The sequence below is a fragment of the Leptonychotes weddellii genome, chromosome 8 (assembly GCF_054177405.1).
Source record: "Leptonychotes weddellii isolate Sample4059 chromosome 8, ASM5417740v2, whole genome shotgun sequence".
Classification (NCBI taxonomy): domain Eukaryota; kingdom Metazoa; phylum Chordata; class Mammalia; order Carnivora; family Phocidae; genus Leptonychotes; species Leptonychotes weddellii.
In genome coordinates, this window is record NC_138376.1 from 77,806,779 (window position 1) to 77,831,230 (window position 24,452).

Sequence of the window (24,452 nt, forward strand, 5' to 3'; positions counted from 1 at the left end):
TTTCCAGGACTACTAAATTTTCATAGCACACATATTCTACATCAGAATAAAAAAAGTTCCAGAAGATAAGGTACATTTTTCATGAGTATATGTTTAATAACTCAGGAGGAAAAAAAAAGTAACAGAACCGAAATGGTACTTTTTGTTTATGAACACACATTATTAAATCATAAAACTTGCGGGGTGCCTGGGTGGCTCAGTCGTTAAGCATCTGCCCTCGGCTCAGGTCATGATCCCAGGGTCCTGGGATCAAGTCCCACATCGGGCTCCCTGCTCCACGGGGAGCCTGCTTCTCCCTCTCCCTCTCCCCCTGCTTGTGTTCCCTCTCTCGCTGTGTCTCTCTCTGTCAAATAAATAAATAAATCTTTAAATCATAAAACTTGCTACTACTATAAATCCCTTAAAAATACTCTCTTGTTTCAGTTTGCAAAAAGCTATCCTCTATTTCTGTGTTATATTCCAGAAACAGAGCAACATCTGATTTGTAAGCAATGTTAGTTTCCTTGAACCGTGAATGTTATTAATAATATCTGTATTCATACACCTGCCAAAAAAGAAACAGATATTCAAAATGTTAGTATTGAATACAATCATAATACAGACAATTGTGTTATGTATTACTTTTTGAAATGATAAAACATATTTTTTAAGATCGACTTCTGAAATTATTGACCCCATAAGATGAGTACTTCACAAATATCCCCTATTGCTACAGAATTATATAAGGCTATCTATATTAATCACAGTTCAAATCTTCTGTAAATGAAAAAAAAAAAAACAAGCTCCAATTTGGGTGTATTTGCAATGATTTAAAAGTGGTTTGAAAAAGGTTACTAATAAATAGGATGAAAATAGATGAATAAAAGTATTTTAAATATCTCTAAGATATAACTACCTCACTGAAAATGTTTTATAACATTTATAAGCCTTTTGCTCCTTTTTTCATGATTCTTAACATTCTGTATCAAAGCAAAAGATAATATATGTATCCATGTCACTAACATGGTATTTAAGGAGAGACGAACCTCCTACTGTCCACAGCTGCTTTTAATTCACAAGCAATTGGAATAAGTCAAGCATTACTAGTGAGTCTTTTCTGCTTCTTGCTATGTTATTTCATCTGAGAAGCCATTATGCAAACTAAGAGCATCTGAAGACAGGTACCCCACTTAAAAGAACTCAGCAGGGATTCCATTTTTTGTAATTTTTGGCAAATTGCATCATTAAGTTGCGTATGTTGTACCATTGGTAGCCATGTTGCCTGGGATTAGTCGACATGCTCATAAACTCCATGACTTGACAAACTTAATTTTCCTTAGAGTCAAATATGAAATAAATCTCCAGATATTACTAATGTAATAAACTGTTTTCAAATCAATTAGTTACATATTATAAAATATAGAAATGGATCATGGTACATACCAATTGTTATATTTATTTGAGAGAGAGAGTGAGAGAGAGCATGAGAGCTGGGTGAGGGGCAGAGGGAGAAGCAGACTCCCCGCTGAGCACGGAGCCCAATAGAGGGCTTGATCCCAGGACTCCAGGATCATCACCCAAGCTGAGGGCAGTCACTTAACCAACTGAGCCACTCAGGCATCCCACTTTGATGTCCTTCTGTTGGCTGTCCATGCAGTGTGCCATGGGTATTTGCTTATATTTAATATAAAATTTTACATAAGCTACATCACCATTGCTGCTCCAGTGTTGTTTGTGTCAGAGGAAGAGGATATTTTAAATTATCTATGGCACTGGTATCACCTTGGATACCAAAGAAAAAGGCATTTGTAGTTAAAAAGGGTTTGTATTGTTGTCTTTTTTTTTTTTTTGTCTTATAAGAAAGAAAAAGAAAACTGTGTCAATATTTCTTAACATTTAGTGAAAAGGCTTGCTACAATGACAAGGAAAAATAAAACTTGTCTTGGAGATCTATGTTTTGTTTGCTTTCCTTATGTGACTTACAAAGAAAACAGGCATGGTCTCTCTGGAGGGTAGATTGAACTAAAGTTGAACCATCCATTTGCACCTTCATTGGACTGGACCCTACCTTCCCCTGATGAAGTCTGCCAGTTAAACCCAAGGCAAACCTCATTAACTTAAGGTTAAAGTTCCGTTCCAGGTCATGATGTTAAAAGAACCAAGAGACAAAGTATATATTTTCATTCAGGAGAAATATAGTATCTAGAGGGTAGGAGTGAATGCAGCTGACTGAAAAATATTAAGAATGGAGCATGGGCAGAAGGAAAGAAAAGTTGAAGTTCTGGAGAAGGCAGAGAGATCTTAAGAGGTTGTCGGCTTCCACAGAGCACCTTCCATCTTCAACCAGATGGCTATAACCTAGTGATGTCTGCTTCACACGACACAAGGCATTCTCCAAAGGAAGTTACAATCTTTCTTCCTCTCACATGGTACTACATGCTTGAGATCACACAGTCTTCCAGGGAAAGAGCATCAAGTATCCTCGTCATCATAGTTATGTTGGTATGGTCTGGTAGAGGCTAGTAAGACAAGGTCTTCTGGGAACACAGTCTTTATGAGCACTAGAATAACGGGGCTGAAGATAACATGTTTCTCTTCCTTTTCTCCAGGGGTCATGTTAGACCACTACCAATACTATTATCAGTGACAAGAGGAGAGGGTAAGGTAAACTTCCTTAGTGCAATCTAAGGGAGTTTAGTGAGAAGGTTAGAAAAAAAATAGTCCTGTGAAGCCAGGTTTTATTCAACTAATTTTATAGTTTCTAAGTCAATCTTGCCTGCTAATAATGATTGGTTCCTTAAGGTACGACCCTCTATGATGGCATAGTCTGAGCATAGCCACTCTGTTCTGTGATAAATAGTGATAATCCTTGGGGGAAGTCTTGCTTGCTAGTTGGTGTAGCAGCACCATGTTCTTGCTAAATTATAGCTTAAATGATGATTATTCCTTCCCAATAATTTTTTTAAGATTTTACTCTTTTAAGTAATCTCTACACTCAAAGTGGGGCCCAAACCCATAACCTTGAGATCATGAGTTGCATGCTCCACCAACTGAGCCAGACAGGTGCCACCTCCCCCCAGAATTTCTAAATAATCTCAAAACTGGCATTTGCCCTGCTATTGTACATGATACAGTCTTTGTACTGATGGTGAACTTCCTTTTGCATGTGTCTTGAACAAAGATACTTTAATATGGTGACATTTTATTATTACTTACTCATATTCTAGAACTGCATTTGGGGCTCTAAGACGTCTAAGTTTCCCATTTACACTTCAAACATACGTGCGTGTGTGTGTGTCTGTGTATTTGTGTATTATATATATAGGTATATTAAAGTGACAACCTGTGCTTTGGAATGACATTTTAATCTCCCATTAGATATATTATGTGAACCATGCTCCATTATGTATGTCAAAACTATTTCATTTCCCATTACAAACTGTGAACCAAAATAATTTAAAATGTGTTATTATTAAAATCCACACTTTAGAGTCCCCTCCAAGTTCTCATCTCTGGCTCTTCTAATTTAAGAAAAGTATTGCAAATGCACACACAAATATATTAGAGCTACTCATTCACATATTTAGTCATCTTTTCTTAATCTTCAGTCTTCAATAACTGTTAGGCTTTTTTATTTAGTTGGTTTATTTTTTAGATTATCTAATTCTTTAGGAAACTATTTTTTTCCTTTGCTTTCTATGACAAAAGATGATTTCAAAGTTTCTTTTATCTCCTTTTTCCTATCTCCATCAGGATTTCTGGCTTTTCCTACTGCATTGAATAATCTGTAGAGTTTTGTTCTTAACTCACCTGCCTTAAGTTCAATACTCTCTTTTTATGTATCTTATCATAATTATTATTTTACATTAATTTATTAGTAGCCATGACCTGCTTTCTAAGTTTTGGAACACTTAAAAAATTATCACTAGAAAATCTTGTTGACACTTAAAAGTATGAAGTGGCACTGTCCTATTGTATTTGTTGTGGAGACGGAAGCATTCTGTGTTTGTGTTGTTCAGTATGGTATCCACTAGCCACATTTGGACACTGAGCACTTAAAATGTGGCTAGCAACACTAAGAAACAGAATTTTTAATTTTTTTAAAAAAGATTTTATTTATTTATTTGTCAGAGAGAGAGAAAGAGAGAGTGAGAGAGCACAAGCCCGGCGGGGTGGGGGGGGGGCAGGCAGAGGGAGAAGCAAGGTCCCTGCTGAGCAAGAAGCCTGATGTGGGACTCGATTTTAGGACCCTGGGATCATGACCTGAGCAGAAGGCAGACGCTTAGCCGACTAAGCCACCCAGGCATCCCCAGAATTTTAAATGTTATTTAATTTTGATTTTAGTGGTCATATGTGCTAGTAGCTACTTTATTGGATTGTGAAGGTCTAAAGCTATATAGAGAGTTTTGTCTTCTTTTTCTTGATTTACTATTGCCATGAATGCACACATGCTAATTAAATGAAGAAATGAAAACATTTATACATGAATGAATGCATGTATTAATACATGATCCACAGGCTTCAGGTATTGGGATTTTTTTCTTTCTTTATTTATTGTATCTTCCTTTTTTTAAATTATGTTCAATTAGCCAACATATAGTACATTGTTAGTTTTTGATATAGTGTTTAATATTTAATTATTTGGGTATAACACCCAGGGCTTACCTCAGCATGTGCCCTCCTTAATACTCATCACCTGGTTACCCCATCCCCCTAACCCCCTCCCTTCTGTAACCCTCAGTTTATTTCCCAGAGTCCAGAGTGTCTCATGGTTTGTCTCCCTCTCTGATTTCTTCCCAGTTTTCCCTCCCTTCCCCTATGATTCTCTGCACTATTCCTTATATTCCACAGATGAGTGAAACCATATGATAATTGTCTTTCTCTGCTTGACTTATTTCACTTAGCATAACCCCCCCAGTTCCATCCATGTCGATGCAAATGGTGGGTATTCATCCTTTCTGATGGCTGAGTAATATTCCATTGTATATATGAACCACATCTTCTTTATCCATTCACTGTTGAAGGACATCTCAACTCCTTCCACAGTTTGGCTATTGTGGACATTGCTGCTATGAACATTGGGGTGCATGTGCCCCTTCTTTTCACTACGTCTGTATCTTTGTATCTGAACATGATATAGGAAGCTAAAGTTGGTTCAAGGAAATGAGATTTAGAAAGATGCTGGATTTAGAAATCCAGGGATTTCTATTCTACTTTCCCCTTAATCTTTATATTCAGTATCTGGTTGAGTCTCTTGTGTTTATGATCCCCCTTTCCTTTAGTTCATCTCAGCATTTTTCTAAATCTCATTTCCTTAAACCAATTTTAGCTTCCCATATCATGTTCAGATATTCTCTGTAGGTTAGGACTTGATCTGAGATATTGCCCATCTGCAAGGGTCTCCCCTCAACCCACCATGATCTTTAGAATTTCTAATAGAATAAACATGGGATTCAGAATAAGGGAAAGCATCCTAGCTTCAGGGCTATTCCTTTAAATCATTGAAAGTTCAACTCTGCCCCATGAAGTTCTTAGATCCAGTGTCTCCTCTTCAGAGAGGGCTTCCCCAACTATCCAAACCAAAGTTTATCTTATCACCCAAGACATCTGCCTGCTTCATTTTCTTCATAACCTTTATAATTTTCTGAAATTATGTATATCTCTTTATTGTTTAGAGTAATCACTAAATAATTTCAACAAAGTAATTTATTTCTGCTGATAGATGCTGATTTTATAAAAGCAGAGGCTTCTGTCTTGCTCAGCACAGTATCTCCAAAGTCTGTCAAGCATGATGCCAGTACCAAGGTACATATTCAATAATTAGTTATTAAATAAAGAAATAAGTGACTAATTTAGGGGTTGGTGGAGACCATCCTTGTCTTGGATTTCAATTTGAAATCTCTTGGCATTTCTTCCTGTGTAATGTACGTCTTCCTCTTCCTCATACCTGGGTAAGTTTGAATGATCTTGAGGAGGATAGGACTTTATCCTATCTAGCTCTATTGGCAAAGTTAGGCTCAGATGAGAGAAATATGAGTATTTAGCACTAAAGCTCTATAACTATCATTAATTGAATGTGTTGTAGTTGTGAAAGCTCCATCTCTCTCTTCGCAGACATAGTATGATAATATATAATGTCTAGATGTGGTTATGTTCATTGCCTGTAGTTATTAAAGATTGAAGACTTTCTTGGACTTGATTTTGTGTATCTCTATATTTTGAATACATTAGTAATAATCTGTAAAGTATAATTTTTTGCAGCACCAAGTAAAATCTGTGTTCTAACCGAGGTATTTCATTCTCTCTTTCCAATAATATACTATTTCCACTCTAATAATAATCACAATATTTATCAATGATGAGGTCTTACTATGGACCAAGAATGCTATTCTTAGTGTTTTGCTACTCCCATTCAGTTTATGAATCAGGCTTTATAGTTTTATCTCTGAAGGATCTGAAGCTCACAGATTAGGTAATTTGTTCAAAGTCACAAGCTTTTATTAAGTGGCAGGTCCAAGGTTTTGGCATACATTTCCTTGTCAATAAGCCTGAGATACTTTCTAATTTCTGAAATAAGTTGTAACATCTTAAAGTGGATAGGATTCCTAAAAGTAGAGTTTGTTAGGTAGAGATTCTCAGGAATTAAAATAACCTATCACGTAAATGACAATGAGATTCAGAATGAAGATTATTTTGGTTTCCAGTGATCTCTAACCTCTTCTGGCTAGAGAGCAGGAGAGATGAACCTGAATACCATCAGTGATGGACATGAACTTTCTTCTGGAAAGCACTACTAATATCCAATTCCCAATTAAGTCCTTATTTTTCTATTATAATAATTATAATTCCATGCAACTATCTTGAAAGTATATGATGAGCATATTGTGAAGTATCCCTTTTCCTCAATAAGAACTGAACAGGAACCAGAAAGTGACAAAATAAAGTGAAATATTGATAGTAGATATATATTATCTGTTTCTGTATATGTGTGTATCTGCGTATTACTGTTTTAAAGAAAATTTAAACAAAGCAAAATGCTTTAAAGAAAAACATCAAATTATTGATTAAAAAGCCAAGGTATGGAATATGTAATTAAGGAAATCCTTCCTGACATTTTCCCATTTTAAATTGAAAAGTGGTGCCTGGGTGGCTCATTCTGTTAAGCATTTGACTCTTGATTTCACCTTGGGTCATGGCTTGGGTCATGATTTCAGGGTCCTGTGATCTAGTCTTGGGTTGGGCTCTGCACACAGTGGGAGGCTGCTTCTCTCCCTCTCCTTCTGCCCCTCCCCTTGCATGCACGCTCTGCTCTTTCTCTCTCTCTCTAAAATAAATAAATCTTTAAAACAATTTCAAAAATGAAAAAATCATTTAATTTAATAAATCAAATGCAGGGCTATTTAATATGTTTTAATACTTTTAAATTAATTTGTATTCATATCTAACTTTTCTATATTCTTAAAGATCTCAGAAAAACCATAAAAAGAACAAGAAGTAATCTGCACGACAAGATTTCTTGGTAAATTGTAAAATGTTTGTGTCTATGTGCATGTGTGTGCACATATGCAAATGTGTGGGTGTGTTTGCTAGAGTACATTTTACGAGGGCATTTACAGACATAATCATGAGCAAATGTAGGTTTTTTTTATAGCCAAGGCAAATGAAGCATGCCTTCAATTAGAAACTTCTGAAAATACGCTGTGATAACCTACTGAGAATGCAATTGCTTTTCTTCACAGAATCATACCCACCTCTCTTAGAAGCCCATAGTGTAGAATATGTGTTGTAAGTGCAATATGTTCTTCTTGAATCGTTTTAGTTCATTAAATGCATTTTGTACTTCAAATACCGTTCCAAGATTATACATTTGATATCTCAAAAATATGCACATGCTGCTTTTAGAGTTAAGTGTGTAGACTAAGCGAACCTCAAAAGTCTCAGAACTCGTGTGTTATATATTAAATATAAATAAAACTTCAGATTTTTAAGGCTTTTCTGAAACACCTGAAACACTTAAGTCCCTAATTCCCTAATGTGTGATTATTCTGTTTTCAGCAGTTAAAATTTAATTTTATACATCCTTAAGCAAAAACTCAGAGAAAAGCCATTCCTTACCTGATGTTAGAAGCAAAATAAACATATTCCCAGGAGCAAGTTGGCTTGACTGTATCTGCATTTTCGGAATTGTAAGGTAACAAAATCAATACCAAACCTTTACACCTACAACTCCTTTTTTAGTGCTATTGTAAATGGTATTTTTTTAATTCAATATCCAATTTTTCGTTGCTAATGCATAGATATCAAATTGATTTTTACATATTGATTTTTATCTTACAACTTTACCAATCTCAATTATTAATTCTTGTGCTTTTCTGTTGGCTCAGGAGCTTACAGCAGTCCACTTGCATTTCCCCTTTCCATTTCTTTGTCAGGCATTTAATATTTACATATGTTTAAACACACAATATGTTGCTACTATCTCTGTTTTAGACACTTAGTGTTGTTGTCACTTAGTGTTACTAAAGATCAGAAAAAATAAATTTGACATTTACCTTCATTGCATTTCTAGCACTCTGCCTTTTGTGTAGACAGAAATAGATTCGTGTTTTTATCTTGTATCATATTCCTTTTGCCTGAAGCCTTTTGTTAACATTTATTGAACTACAGGTACATTACCAATCAATTCTCCCAATATTTGGTTACCTGAAAAAGTCTTTATTTTTGACATATATTTGCACTGGGTTTAGAATACTATTTTCAAAGTTTTGTTTTGTTTATTCTTTAAGCACATAAAAAATGTCATTCCATCGTATTCTGGCTTGTATAGTTTTGGATAAGAAGTCTTTTTTAATACTTCCCTATGTTCCCCTTACCAATGAGTTTTGTTTGTTTTGGCTGCAATGAAGTCTTTTGTCTTTGTCTTGTCTTTAGTTTTAATATAATATGACTCTCTATGTGTGTATGTTTGATATTTATCCTGTTTGTTATTCTTTGAGCTTCTTTTTAAAAAAAAGATTTTATTTATTTATTTGTCAGAGAGAGAGAGAGAGCACAAGAAGCGGGAGCAGTGGCAGGCAGAGAAGCAGGCTCCCCGCTGAGCAGGGAGCCCGCCTGATGCGGGGCTTGATCCCACGACTCTGGCATCACGACCTGAGCCGAAGGCAGATGCTTGACCGACCGAGCCACCCAGGCATCCCATTCTTTGAGTTTCTTAAATCCATAAGGTTTGTCATTAATTTTGAGAAAAAATATGGCCATTATTTCATCAAATATTTCTCTACCCTGTTCTCTCTTCTCATTTTGGCATTCCAAATTACACGGGGGTGAGGGGGGGAAGGGTGAAACAGGTGATGGGGATTAAGGAGTGCACTTGTGATGAGCACCAGGTGTTGTATGGAAGTGTCGAATCACTATATTGTATACCTAAAACTAATATTACACTCTACGTTTACTAACTGAAATTTAAATAAAAACTTTTAAAAACCCTTTTGTATTATCTCACAGTTCTTGAATGTTTTGCTTTATTTGTTTTATTTTTTCTCCTTTTTTCTGTTGTTTTAATTAGGCCTCACTCTCAATGCGTCTCTGTGTCTTGGGAATAAGGTCTTCCCAGACATTCTGCCCTATCCTTGGCTGGAGGTCCATACCTAGGACATATTCCTTCTCCTCTCCTAGAAATAGAGGGATTTTTCTATTCTTTCTCCCTGGCAATGATGTGTTTTCACAAGTGTCCAAGGGTGCCAGGATTTGTTGCCTTTCCCTAGTGATTTAAGGTTTTTATTCCATAAGAGAGATAGGAGAAAGGATGCAGACAGGCTCCTTGCCTTTTATGCAGTGGCCTGCTGTCCCCTGTCCCCAGGACTGGGTGACCGGGAATGTTTCTCAGGGCTCTCACTTACCCCAATTTTTATGTGAGTACACATTAGGTCCGTGGAAAAAAAGCCTGTGAGTGGGTGCTAATTCCCTTTGTGCCTATGTCTCCCAATGAATCCATATTTTCTTATTTAGTCTTTGGCAGTTCGTTAAAGTTTTCCCCTGAATTCTTTGATCACTCTCCAGGGTCATCTTCCTGAGATAAACAAATGTATGTTGATCTTTACTTAGGGGTATCCATTTTTTCTTAGATTTTGTGTTAACTTGTTGCCCTGTGACCTAAACCCTCTGATGGATTTTAGAAAATTTATTCAAATAGTTTGGAGGATTTGTTTTGTTGCTTCTGTTGTAAGGGTAGGAGTGATACTCTTTTTGGCTTTCCAAATCATAATCAGAAGCCAAAGTTCCCATATATTGGGATCTGCTACCTAATCGTTATAGATGTCATATTGTGATTTATGACAAAATTTCATATCAATCTGGATTCTTTAAAAATAATTTTTTTTTGTTTTCTAATGTTTTCTAAATACTTTCACTTCCTTTTCTGTGCTCTCTCTTTTCTTAATAATTGTTACTTGATACTTTATTTTCATTCTTAAAGTAAAATAATTAGTTTAGTCCTTTGTCATTTGTCACCTAAGCTTCAACTCTGAATAAGTTATGCCTGACCTATTCAAAAAACCTCAATTAAGGTAATAATGTCACCATATGACACTTTCCCTCCTTCTTAGAGCTTATTTTTTTAAAGATTTTATTTATTTACTTGACAGAGAGAGAAAGAGAGAGCACAAGCAGGGGGAGGGGGAGATGGAGAAGCAGGCTCCCCACTGAGCAAGGAGGTAGATGCGGGGCTCCATCTTAGGACTCGGGGATCATGACCTGAGCCAAAGGCAGACGCTTAACCCACTGAACCACTCAGGCACCCTGAGAGCTCTAATTTTTATTAGAATATAAATTCCACATTTTTAAAACCTCAACTGTAAAGCCAAAATATATTTTCTTTTCATTTTGGTAATGTTAATCCCTGTTTCATTCCCATGAAGATTTCAAATTTAACCTGGCATTCTGTGTTATAATAAAATTTAGATTTAAAAACATCTATTTTGTGATTCTATAGTCCCTGATTTTTAGCAAAGTACCTTGTAGCGTAACAATAAATATGAGAGAACGACATTTAAAAACCATTATATGTAAGGTTGAGTTCTTTAATTGAAGGAATGAAGTCAATAAAGTTATACCTACCATGAAATTTTTTTTCAAAAAACTTCATTGAGGAAATAGTAGACATTTAATTAATATTCCTATACAATTTCTTAAAATTTCTATATTGCTATTGTGATTATTGACAAGATAATTTACATATGTTATCTTGTCAGTTAGCTGAGGATAATGACTCTCTCATACTGTGTACATGGCCTGTCCTAAACTAATTTTCTAATTGTCAGTACAATAAAATGCTAGAGATTCATTATTCTATAAAATTTCAACATCCTTTTTTTCTTTAAGATTTTATTTGTTTATTTGACACAGAGAGAGAGACAGCGAGAAAGGGAACACAAGCAGGGGGAGTGGGAGAGGGAGAAGCAGGCCTCCCGCCAAGCAGGGATCCCAATGCCTGAGCCGAAGGCAGATGCTTAACGACTGAGCCATCCAGGCGCCCTTTTTTTCATTTTTAAAGAGATTTTATTTCTTTCTAGTATGTAACATTTAAGACAAAATTAAAAGCAATTCAATATGTTTTTTTAAAAAAGGTATCAAGTGTTTCTTCTTAAACACATGCAGATATCAGTTGATGCAATATTTGTTTACATATTTCCATGTTTTCTGTACTTTCTTTTCTTTTTTTAGTTTAAATTCAATTTAACATATAGTGTATTATTAGTTTCAGAGGTAAAATTTAGTGATTCATCAGTTGCATATAATACCCAGTGTTCATTCCATCAAGTGCCCTCCTTAATGTACATCACCCAGTTACCCCATCCCCCCACCCACCTCCCTTCAAGCAAACCTCAGTTTGTTTCCTACAGTTAAGAGTCTCTTATGGTTTGTCCCCCTCTCTGTTTTCATCTTATTTTTCCTTCCCTTCCCCTATTTTCATCTGTTTTGTTTCTTAAATTCCACATATGAGTGAAATCATACTTGCCTTTCTCTGACTGACTTATTTCGCTTAGCATAATATCCTCTAGTTCCATCCATGTTGTTCCAAATGGCAAGATTTCATTCTTTTTGATGGCTGAGTAATATTTCAATATATAGATATATATATCTATATATATCTATATATATCTCATCTCACATCTTCTTTATCCATTCATCTGTCAATGGACATCTGGGCTCTTTCTGTATTTTGGCTATTGTGGAGAATGCTGCTATAAAGAAGGGGTGCATGTGCCCCTTTGAATCACTATGTTTGTATCCTTTGGATAAATACCTAATTGTGCAACTGGTAGGTCGTAGAGTAGCTCTATTTTTAACTTTTTGAGGAACCTCCATGCTGTTTTCCAGAGCGGCTGCACCAGTTTGCATTCCCACTAACAGTGTAAGAGGGTTCCCCTTTCTCCACATCCGCACTGAGTTGTGGAGAAAGAGTTGTTAACTCTAGCTATTCTGGTAGGTGTGAGGTGGTATCTCACTGTGGTTTTGATTTGTATTTCCCTGATGCCAAGAAATTTCGACATCTTTTAAAAGACCTAAATATTTTTCTGTTTTTTACATTGTTGACATATCTAATGGCATGGGTGGAAAAAAATACTCCATACTTGTGAATATATAATAAAATATAATTTGATTCATTCTCTATCTATGGGTTCATGATTATTAATTATATTGAGTAAATTAAAATGCTTATCTTTTATGTAATATTTATTTTCTGATTATTATTGAGTTTTTAATGTTAATTGATCTCTTTACCAGAGAGACCATAGTATCAAGAAAAATTTTCAAGAATTGTATGTGAATACATAATTCCAGTGTACTAGATAGTGGTTTTCCATAGGCTTAAATAATTCTCCATTTTTGAGACTTTGTATTTTGATATAATTTCACATTTACAAACTTGGAAAAATTCTACAAAGTGCTCTCAGCTACTTTCCCAAATTTACCCATTGTTCATATTTTCCCAATTTGTTTCATCATTTAGTCACTCTCTTATTCATGCTTTTTTTTCTCCCTATACATACATAGTTTACTTTGTGGTTACCTCTAAATAATTTGAGAGTACTTTGACATCATACCCCATTTTATTAATAATTCAATAATTGACTAATCCTTGATTCATATTTAATTGTTGTTGAATGTCTCAATAATATTCTCAATAGCTTTTAAAATGTCTGGTCCATGATTGAATTCAAAATTATATGTTGCAATTAATCATCATGAAACTAGAGTTTTCTTTATTTTGAAATATTTCCTCAACCTTAATGTTATAATATATTTTATTACTTATTACTGAATTAATAATGTTTCTTCTGGGTTTTAAACATTTTCATAACCCCTTAATATAAATAAATATTTAAACATCAGATATTGTGCCTATATGGGAAGTGTATTTAAAACAAAATCCTTGAGAAAAACCAGCTCCTATTTCATTTATTTGTTGAACAAATCCTACTGAACTTCTCTTGTGGGCCAGGCCTTGCACTAGCAGTGAGAACACAGTGGTGAAAATACTTGTCCTCTGCCCATATGGGCTGCAGAGTCAAATGAAAAGAGATTGAAAAAACATAATCGGGTATCTAATTTAGATTGGGTTGGATTCAGAGAAATTTGCCCTGCAGTTGTGACCTTTGAGTTTCAGCCTAAAGAATGAGTAAGAGTGAGCTACATAAAAAACATTTCAGAAACTGGAACACATGTACAAAAGTCCTGGAAGGGCAAGTGAAGGAACGTCGGAGCAGAAGGAGCACAGGGAGGGAGGATGAAAGTGGTTTAAGGTGAGGGTAAAAGATGTAGTTGTCACCAGAGTATGCAAGTCCCCCTAGGTTTATTAAAATGAAGGGGGTGGAAATCAGAGAGGGAGACGAACCATGAGAGATTATGGACTCTGAGAAACAAACTGAGGGTTCTAGAGGGGAGGGGGGTGGGAGGATGCGTCAGCCTGGTGATGGGTATTAAAGAGGGCCTGCTCTGCATGGAGCACTGGGTGTTATATGCAAACACCCAGTTTCATGGAACTCATATTTAGACTAACATTTATGTATAATGAAAGGAAATGACTTTGAAAAAAGTGCTCCATGCAGAACAGGCCTTTTCATGGAACACTACATCAAAAACTAATGATGTAATGTATGGTGATTAAGATAACATAATAAAACAAAATTTTAAAAAAAAGAATTTGGAAATTTATCCTAAGTGCAATTTTAACCATGGAAAGTGTTGATGTAGGGGAGTCACGTGACTAGATCTGTATCTAATTGCATAAAGTTATCTCCCCCCACACTTTTTAAATATAATTGTCTTAAGTATTTCCCCTACATACATTGAGCATCACATCAGATGGTATCATAATTTTTACTTCAACCATCAAATATGGTATAAAAAAAACACATGAGATGAAGGATAGTCATTTTGTTGTTCTTTCATTTTTAATCCATTTTGTTATTTCCTTTTCTGAAGTTCCAACCTTCTTCTGTTACCATTTTCTCTCTGTTCAGAGAATTCCTTTAGCCATTCTTCAAGAATAGGTCTGCTAGCAACAAATTGTTTTCCTTCATCTAAACTTGTCTATATTTCTCTCTCATTCTTGATACATTTCACATTCCTGGTATATTTTATTGGATATAGATTTTGTGACTGACCCTTCTTTTCTTTTAATACTTGAAAATGTTGTACCCCTTCCTTCTGACTCAGTTCCTGGCAAGGCACTGCTGACAGAAAATGGAGAAGCTGAGAGTGTTAATTGGCTCTACCCGCAACACTATGTTCCATCTCATAGACATCTGGTGGATGTGGAGGCTCAGTCCCTGCCCCCCTCATGCTAGTGATGGAAATGGGTGCTGTGTGTGGAACAAGGTGGTTACTAGCCTTGCTTGACCTGCCTCATTGAGTCTCAGTGCTGCCCAGCAGTAGTGAATGCTCAGTCCCTGGACTCTATTGACACTACCTGGGAGTGAAATCAGAGTGCCACCTGCCTTTGTTGTCTGAAGGGTGAAAAACCATCTCCCTGCTGGGTCCAACTGACACCACCCTGCCTCCTGCTTCCATGGCTGGGGGTGGAGTTTGAAGGTCAGCTTTTCACTAGACCCTGCAGAAGTTATAGGGGTGAAGGATGTGGGGGAGGGGAGCAGTTTTTTCATTGGTGTTTGGCTGGAGCAGAGAGAGTATTGACAAAAAAGTTTTCTGTTGTAAAGTCACCCTGTTTTTCTGGTCCTTTGGCCAGGGGGAACAGGAGGTTTAACTTAGAGCTTCTTGTCTGTGTCTGTGGGCAGTTCAGAACAGCAAGCTTCTCCAACATTCTGTTGAGATGTATGGGAAGTAACGGCCGGGAACTCACTGCCATTTATTAGCTAGGACAAGGACGCATTCAAAGAAAGCTTTAGGAGCATGGGTGGGGAAAAAGGAGTTTGTTTTCCACCACAATAAGTTTTCTGTAGGACAGTGGTAATATCACAGTGTAGAGGTGATGATGGGTAAAGTGTAATCAGAAAAAATAAGAGAGCAATGTGGAGAGAAACATATTAGTCTATTTCTCTCTGGAGTTATATGGAGTAAACACTACTATGTATTTTTTTCAAAGTCATTTCCTTTCATTATACATAAATGTTAGTCTAAATATGAGTCCATTAGAACACATTTGACATCTTGGAAGGAATGGAAGAAATAAATAGAAAATGAGCTACTAGGCAGCACATTTAAGTGGTTTTCACAAAGCATCCTAAAAAAGGAGACAAGGTGTCTGACATCTAGTCTTTTAGTGTCTTCCCCTCCAAAACATATCTGAACATCCGAATGTGGAAGAGAGGAAATTGGGTACCTCAAAATGACTCTTTTAAGAGCTTTTCTCTAGCTCCCAAAGAGATTTGTTTGTTTCTAAGAGATTTATTTTGTTATTATCACATCTGAAATGCACTAGGAAGAAAGAAACAGACTTTTGTTAGCTTAGAACAATAGTAAATCAGCTATCCTAAGTGCATTTCTGTCCTAAAGATTTATTTTGTTTTGTTATAATTGAGATGACTCAAGGAGACAACAGTATGGAAACACTTTTGATTCTGCATCAGGACAAAGGTCAGTAACTTAAGACTCAAGTATCCTCGGACTGAAAACACTTTCTAAATATCTCTTGATGGGAAATACTGCTCTGGTGGGGATTAGATCTGTCAGTGCACAACACAAGGCAGAAAACAGCACAGGGCTAAGAGCCGCTGTCCTCCAAAATGTTAGAAGCAGCAAGTATTTTAGGAAATATATTTTGTACTCTATTCTTGGGTGACATTGGGCAAGCTAAGTATAGAGTGGAAATTGCTGTTTTCCTGAGATCATTTGCTTCATGCATTTTTTGAGGTAGTTCAATTTTTATAACAAAGTGACTGCCAACTTTTATGATGTATTAGATGCCATTTTTGTCAGGCACCCATCTACCTTATGCAGCTAAAGTATCTGACTTTTAGGTTAGTTTGCCATTTGCCATTCCACATTTTTACAGAGAAAATTACTTATAGTAGATAGAAAAGCACACTCAGAGAAAAGTTCTAATCCTAGCTCTATGACCTATGATCTCTGCGTGCTTGAGAAAATCTGTGACTTCTCTTAGTTCCAGTTCTTTCAACCATTTAACAAGGATAAGAGTGCTTATCCAGCAGGCTAAGTTTAGTATAAAGTGTATCTACAAGTTACAGCATAGTGTGCACTCTATGAACAGTAGATATTGTTACACCCTTAGGGTCAAGAATGCTCACTACAACAAGTATTTTGGGAATGAGCAATCTTTTATAGAAATTCAATAACAGAAACTTGGCAGATGCTTGAAGAGGTTAAAGTCTGGAAGGGATAAGTTGGAGGATCAGAGAAAAATCACTTACTTTCCACCTGCAGCCACAGCATGGGTGAACAAGTTAGAGTTTACAGGAAAATCTGAGAGGTGATCTGGATGGTAAAGGGAACTACTAAGTGGGAGCTCATGGAAAGATCAGTGAAAATGACTATTTCATCTGTATTTCATCTGCTGCTTTTGTAGGCCCCTAATGAGTGCTTGGTGGTGGGCCAGCGGATGCTGCTGGCAAGCAAGGCCAGCAGTTGTGGAGACATGCTGGAAATGGAACAGAGGACAAACAGATAAGCTGAGACCCACCTCTGCCCATCACAGGGTCTGACCATGATAACCTTCCAAGAATAATGGTCTCTGATTTTCTTCCAACTTCCAAATTTCACCCAAGTTCCTCTTTTGGCCAAATCCAAATAAGATCCATTCTTGAAAGGTGATTTGGGGGAATGCAGCTCTCTGCTTTACACATTATTAAAACATTCAGACAAATTTCAAATGAGTGAGCTGAGAGTTATTGAGTAAAGAGGAAGAGGTGTAAACTATTAAAATGGAAAATAATAAGTAGTATATTCTTCTTCTTGACTTTGATCTATCAACCTTTTTAACTACCTTATGACATTTGGTACTTTCTACCTGATATGGAGCTTATTTAGGCCCATGTTGCAATGGCTAATTTTATGTGTCAACTTGACTGGGACACTAACTATAGCTAGTCATTATTCTGGGTATGTCTGTGAGAATATTTCTGGATAAGATTAACATCTGAACCTGTACACTGAGTAAACAGATTACCTTCCTCAATGTGGATGGTCCTCATCCAACTCACTGAAAGCCTGAATAGAAGAAAAAGATGGTATAAGGGAGAATTCACCCACTGACTAACTGCTTTTCAGATTGGATATCAATTTCTTTTGCCTTTGGAGTAGACTGGAGCTTACACCATTGGCTCTCCTAGTTCTCAGGCCTTTGGACTCAGACTGGAACTATACCATCAAGTCTCCTGAGTCCCTGGTTTGCCAGTTGCAGAGTTTTGGGCTCTCATAATTGTGTGAGCCAGTTCGCTATAATAAATGTCTCTCTTTCTCTTTCTCTCCACCATGTAAGGACATGGCAAGAAGGTGGCTGTCTGTAAGCCAGTAAGGGAGCCCTCACCCAGGACTGGAATTGGCTATCACCTTGATCTTGGAGCCCCTAGCCTCCAGAACTATGAGAAATAAATCCCTGCTGTTTACGGAACCCATCATAGTATTTTGATATAGTGGCATGAGCAGACTGAGACACTAAGATACATGTTATTCTTGATTTATTAAATTATTTATTTCTTGAGGATAGAATATTTATCTGTTCATCTACTACATTCGTTCCTATATATTAAGAACTCAGTAGCTACTTTTGAATAACACATAGAATATTTATTAAGATTCAACTTTATAACTTTCCAGGATTTACATTCACTATCAATTCTGATTAAAAGCATTACTTTAAAATATAGGACTGAATCAATGAATAAGAATTATTTGTGATCAGTATATTGATGTTATGGAAACACATGATTCTGAACTACTAGATTATACTTTAAAAATTCACTCCCTTAAGTTGTTTAACTATCTGAAAAAATAGAAAATAAATTACCCAATTAACATTTTTATGAATTTTTAAAGGTGGCAGTTTCTTGTAAAATATTACCACAAAAGTCTCATCAAAAACAATAAATTAGCAATTCACACATTGTTTTACCATAGAATTTACTTTAAAATACCTGTTGAATGAGATGAATCAACAAATGTAGGGAGTTTCTACATAAAATAATCAATATGCTATTCCAAACCGGGAAAAATAACTACACCATGTGCAACTACTGATAAGAAATCACAGTGGCATATTCTATGTATTGAACAATCAGAATTGATGGAAAGAGTCAACTGTTATTTAAAGACAAAAGCAGAAACAAATATACCAAAACCCTGGAGCATTAAGGAAGCAGATATAATGTGACACAACAGCCATAAATGAGGATATATGTGTATATCTAGAAATCTAATGTATTTGAAATAAACATGCAGTAAAATATTTTCAAGTCCACAGAAATGGAAATGATAAGCCTCAATATAGAATCAAATGGAGGATATTTAAAAGAAATAAGGATGATGTATTTATATTCGTTTTTAACTTTCACTTTAAGGCAATGGTTTTCATGCTGTTTGAAAGGATGAGAAACTTAAAAACAAATTATCAATGTTTTTAAACACACTTTGAAGGTATAAAGGAATTTACACAATAAAGTGTAGATCTGGGGTCTGCCACAGATAGAAGTATTTTGCCCTTTTCTTTTTTGTGAATTTTGTGATTTTTGTTTTGTGATTCTGACCAAGTTTCTTAATCCCCATACCTTCATTCACAAAATCAAGACAAACGATTATCTGTGTCCCAAAGTTGGGAGAACCAAGTGGAACAATGCATATATAGTCTATAGCAGAACATCTGGAAAAAGGGAAGTACTAAAGAAGCATAAACTCTCAAAAAAAGGAGGGGTAAACAAATACATAAGAAATGGATAAATTGTTTGTTATACACAAACAATGAATCATGGAACACTACATCAAAAACTAATGATGGAATGTATGGTGATTAACATAACATAATAATAAAAAAATTTTAAAAAATGGATAAATCAAAAATCCATTGAATTTTAAGTAGATTTTTAAAAATCTGTAAATTAAAATTAATCAACAAGTGTTATTACTTCAGTATTTTTAATACAATTATTTCAATGTAACCACAATATTGTTAATCCAAAATATCTGTAACATAGTCTTAAAACTCCAGAGTAGTTCATGAATTTCAACAATTGCAAATATCTACAGATAAAAAAAAATAAGTTCTCAAGCTTTTCTAAGATTTCAATTTCATTAAATACCTTGGTAAGTGATAAACAGAAGAAAGCTAACCATACATGCATATTAACATTATTATGCCATGTTTTTATCATCTGTTCATAAATATGGCTTTTTTTTCACTATGTGATATCAGAAAAAAAAGAATATGTTAAATGTCCAAAAAATAATATGCTGGGTTCTTTTTATTTGACATTTTGTTCAGATAACATAACAAAACTTCCTATTATATTAAATGTGTTCTCCACTTCCCTGAAAAAAAATTCTTAAATTTCTAGTGTTATTTCTTCTTAAGGTTGAATATTTGTTCATTGAAAATACACAGTCTACTGCCTAAAAGAGAGATGATTTCATAACTCTGTGTGTTTATGTGTGTTTGTATGTATAAAACAAATGCTGAATCTTAATCCATTTTAAAACCAAGGGAATAGAGTCTTTAGGGATAAAGAGTTTAATCACATGAGGGAATTAAACTCTAGAGCTCTAAGGGCCTATTGATTTAAATTGTCTTTTCATCTCTTTCAAAGACAGACACCAGTACATCCTTAATAAAAGATTATTTGACATAGAAGATATATGTCCAGAGTGGGGGTGAAATCTAAACTACCAGGGATCAATCACATATTGTGTCATTTCATCCTAGGCAAAGCTTTGGGACTTATTATATCCTTTTTTTGAAAAGGAAGATTCAAAAAACAAAAAAGCAAACCTGCTATTTATTAACATACTCGATGTGTTTTCTAAACCACAGAATCCTCAATACTTTCCTAAACTTGTTACATGCCCCCAAACCAAAGACTCCTCTTGCAAAAATTATGTATGCATGCATGTATGTATGTATGTCTACCTCTGTCCATTGCCCCATTTATCATCTCTGTACTATTTATAGACATGCCTCTAATAAAGACATATTTTATTTTTGGAATTATTTAATATAAGACTAATAAAAATTTTTATATGCAAACTGTTTCACCTATTGTGTGGTAAAAATTACAATTCTTGGGGCGCCTGGGTGGCTCAGTCGTTAAGCGTCTGCCTTCGGCTCAGGTCATGATGCTAGGGTCCTGGGATCGAGGCCCGCGTCAGGCTCCCTGCTCAGCGGGAAGCCTGCTTCTCCTTCTCCCACTCCCCCTGCTTGTGTTCCCTCTCTCGCTGTGTCTGTCTCTGTCAAATAAATAAAATCTTTAAAAAAAAAAAATTACAATTCTTACTTGCTAAAACTAATAGTATCACAAAAACTTAGGAGTATTTTGCAATCTTTTCTTCATCCTGCTATTTATCCTCCAGAATTGCTTTATTAAATGTTCAATAAATATTTTTCAAATGTCTATTACCTTCCAGACGCTCTGTTAAGCAAAAGGGATAGAGATGTTGACCAGAAGGAGACAGACCTCTGCCCTAATGGAGTTTATACCCTCATAGGAAAGGCAAGCATCAGTCAAATAATCAAAAATGTACATATAATTACAATTTTTATTCTATCTGAAGAAACGGAAAAGTTCTACAGGAAATTAAGAAATAGGGTTTGATTTTGGTTTTGGGCATTAATCTGAGCAACCTTCGAGACATCTAATAGTCGAGAACAAATAGGGGCTTCAATACTCAAGTCTGGAGCTCGAAGTCGAGTTCCCAAGGATGGAATTATAAATTTGGTATCTGCCTATAGATTGAGATTAAGATTGTGAATGCAGATTATATTGCCAACGGTGTCAACGCAGTGTAAGGAAATCCAAAAGGGGACAGAGAGGACTAGTAACTGTATTATTTTTCTTAGTCTGATAGAGGAGGAGGAAACTATAGAGGAGTTCAAGGATTAGGGGCCATAGAAGTAGAAAATAAAATGGACAATATGGTACCTGGAATTTCACAACAATGGCACTGTTACACAATACAGTTGAATTTGAACTCGATTCAGATCTTTTGCCTGGGTAGCCTGTCAAATCAATCAAAGCCAGAAGCAACAATGAATGAGGGGAATTATGATTGTAAATTAGCAAGAAGAGGTAATGAACTAGGTAGAATGGTCTTACAGAGTTCATTTCGTCAAGACAGAAACACGAGTAGGCAAAAAAAAAAAAAAAAAACCATTTGTGGAATCACAAATTTTGGATCAGGGGAAATATTTTGAATAATCATGCTATTATGTGTGTTCATAGACCTTAGGGACATCTTCTTAGCCTCCATAAAAATATGAGTTCACACTTCAGATGTAAGATTTGAGGAAAGTATATATATGCTTATTTTAAAGTGTAATGTGATCACCTCCATAGAACCACATTTTGAAACTCACTGCCTTTAGCCACCTAGCGAAGAGCTGAAGCAGGAAATAGCAATTTAATCTCCAGAGATTTCTTTATACACTTTTTCCTCTGAAAATGCATGTTCTCTTGCATCCACAATCACTTCAGTCTATCATGTACATAAAAGGAAACAATCTGCTTTTAAAGCTGTGGATTTTTCTTTTGTTTGTTTGTTTTTGTTTTTGATGGCGGATATGCTGCTAGTAAAAGGAAAAGGCAGACAAACATCATGCCCCTATCAGAAGGCATCCTTTCAAGGGCTATTTTAGATTAAGAAATAGATACTAATTGTTTTAATATAAAATTCTCAGAAGAGTTAGTTATAAAATGATCCCTCGTTAATCGAGCAATAAGCATACAAGAAATCAATAAGGACTTTTTTTTATTGGTTTAGTGTTTGGATCATAAATGTAAATATGTCCTAATCATCATGATCAAATATCAAAAAATCCCCCTCTGATTTCTCCTCCTTCATTCTTCTCTTCCTGCTATCTTCTTAATCTCAGGAAACAAACTGAGGGTTGCTAGAGTGGAAGGGGGTGGGAGGGATGGGGTGGCCGGGTGATAGACGCTGGGGAGGGTATGTGCTATGGTGAGCGCTGTGAACTGTGTAAGACTGTTGAATCACAGATCTGTACCTCTGAAACAAATCATACATTATATGTTTAAAAAAAAGAGATAGAAGGTGAATTGATTTTAATTAACTTTGTTTATTAATCTTGATTATTTAACAAAGTAGTCACACATCTTTGCAAGAATTTCAGTTTTGCTGCACTTTTAGTGGCCAAGAAGTAAGTGCAGAATCCCCCTTAGTACATTCAGAAATCTGATTCACGGTGTGCAGGATAGTTATTACAATCAATGTGGGACAAAAGAAATACTTGCTTAAAATGTAAGCCCCTAGATCCCTATCATTAAGGGAATTTGCCTGCTGGTGAGAAACATTAGGACTTCACTGAGCAAGTTTATTTTCTTTATAGTTCTAGTATCTGTAATTGTGCTAGGGCGGTCAAACCCATTTGGTGCCTAAAGAAATCTAGCAGGACTTTAAATGACAATGCCTCTGAAGCTACAGTTTATGCTGTTTTACGGTTTAATACCACAGCATTAGAGTAAGGATATTTCTCTGCCAAAAGCTGCCTCACAGCGAACAATCCAAAAGAAAGGACATGCTTTCTCTCTTGAATCAGAAACCAAGGATATATGCTTGGAACGCCCTGGGACAAGGAGACTCAGTGGGGATTCTCAGTCAGGATGCTTTATACCCTGCTGGTCACATAGGCACATTTTTCCTACATGACTGGCCCCAGTGACAGTGTTCTGTGGAATTCTCAGTAAAACTGGGTTCAAATAATGAATACCAATGTCACCAATAAAGCGTGCTGACAAGCTAGTACAAAATTCTTTGCAATTTGCCTTGGAACCGTGGCTACTGCCCCCCCACCCAGTATATATACATATATATAAACCAATACATTCCATGCCTTGTATAAGTGTCCACACTAAGTCAGCGCACCTCTGACTTGAACAAACAAGCTCAAGCTAATTTCAGGTTCCCATAGCACAGAAGGCATTTCTTTTTTTTTTTCCTTAATTTTTCTTTCTTTCTTTGATAACCAGATATTTAATAAGGTATTTAACTTGGATATCTTGATATTATAAAATCTTTCATGTATATTTTACAGATAGTTAGAGCTGTAGTATTTTACGCCATCATTGTTGCCAGAGGGTGGAGTCTTCAGATCTGTTTCATTAAGTTCATGTAATTACTCATTCTTTTGTCTTACTAATAATTGTCATTAATCCAAATAAAAACTAAGTATGAACAATCCTTTTGCAATGATCTTAGTAAAGCAATATGCAGCATTCACAAGTCTGACATCCTTCTATTTGTTAAGTTGCTCTTAGTTTTAATTCATCTGATTTGCCTCTTTTAGGTTATTTTTTCCCTTGTAATTAGAGAATTACACTCTTCACATTTACCTTTTTACGTCTTTGAAAGAAGATTTAAATTATATTTTATACCACATTTGCTAGAGTTCTCTCCCCATTCCTCATTGCTCATAATTATATTTTTGTGCAAGAAAACTAAAGTGACATGGGTTTGTTTTACTGAAATTGTTTCAAATATTGCCCAGTGTGCCAAAGCTCGTGATACCAATTCTGTGCTTTAATTCTCAATGGTATTTTGTTTAGTGTATGAAATGACATTTTATTCCTTCTGTTATCTTTTCAGTACTTTAATTTCATAATGTGTATTGAATCCTTACTATTTGGAAGAAATTTCTTGGTAGAGAGAATGACATAAGCAAATGTGTCGAGGTATAAAATGACATGGTCAATATCAGTGCAGGAAGTTAGATAGAGTTGAATATTTTAGGTTTAAACCGTAATGTGGAAAATAATGCTTGTGTTTAATTACAG

General features: G+C 35.6%; 1 long non-coding RNA gene across 2 annotated transcripts in view; it reads right to left on the reverse strand.

The window, feature by feature from the left end:
- Positions 1-15,866: 15,866 nt before the first annotated feature.
- LOC102742234 (uncharacterized) overlaps positions 15,867-24,452 on the reverse strand; it is a 676,629-nt gene continuing 668,043 nt past the window's right edge. For both annotated transcript variants that reach the window (XR_014147857.1, XR_014147851.1), the window contains 2 exons: positions 21,585-21,661; positions 15,867-17,667 (listed from right to left, as the gene is read on the reverse strand). This is a non-coding gene — a long non-coding RNA (uncharacterized LOC102742234). The remainder of the gene's footprint in view (positions 17,668-21,584; positions 21,662-24,452) is intronic.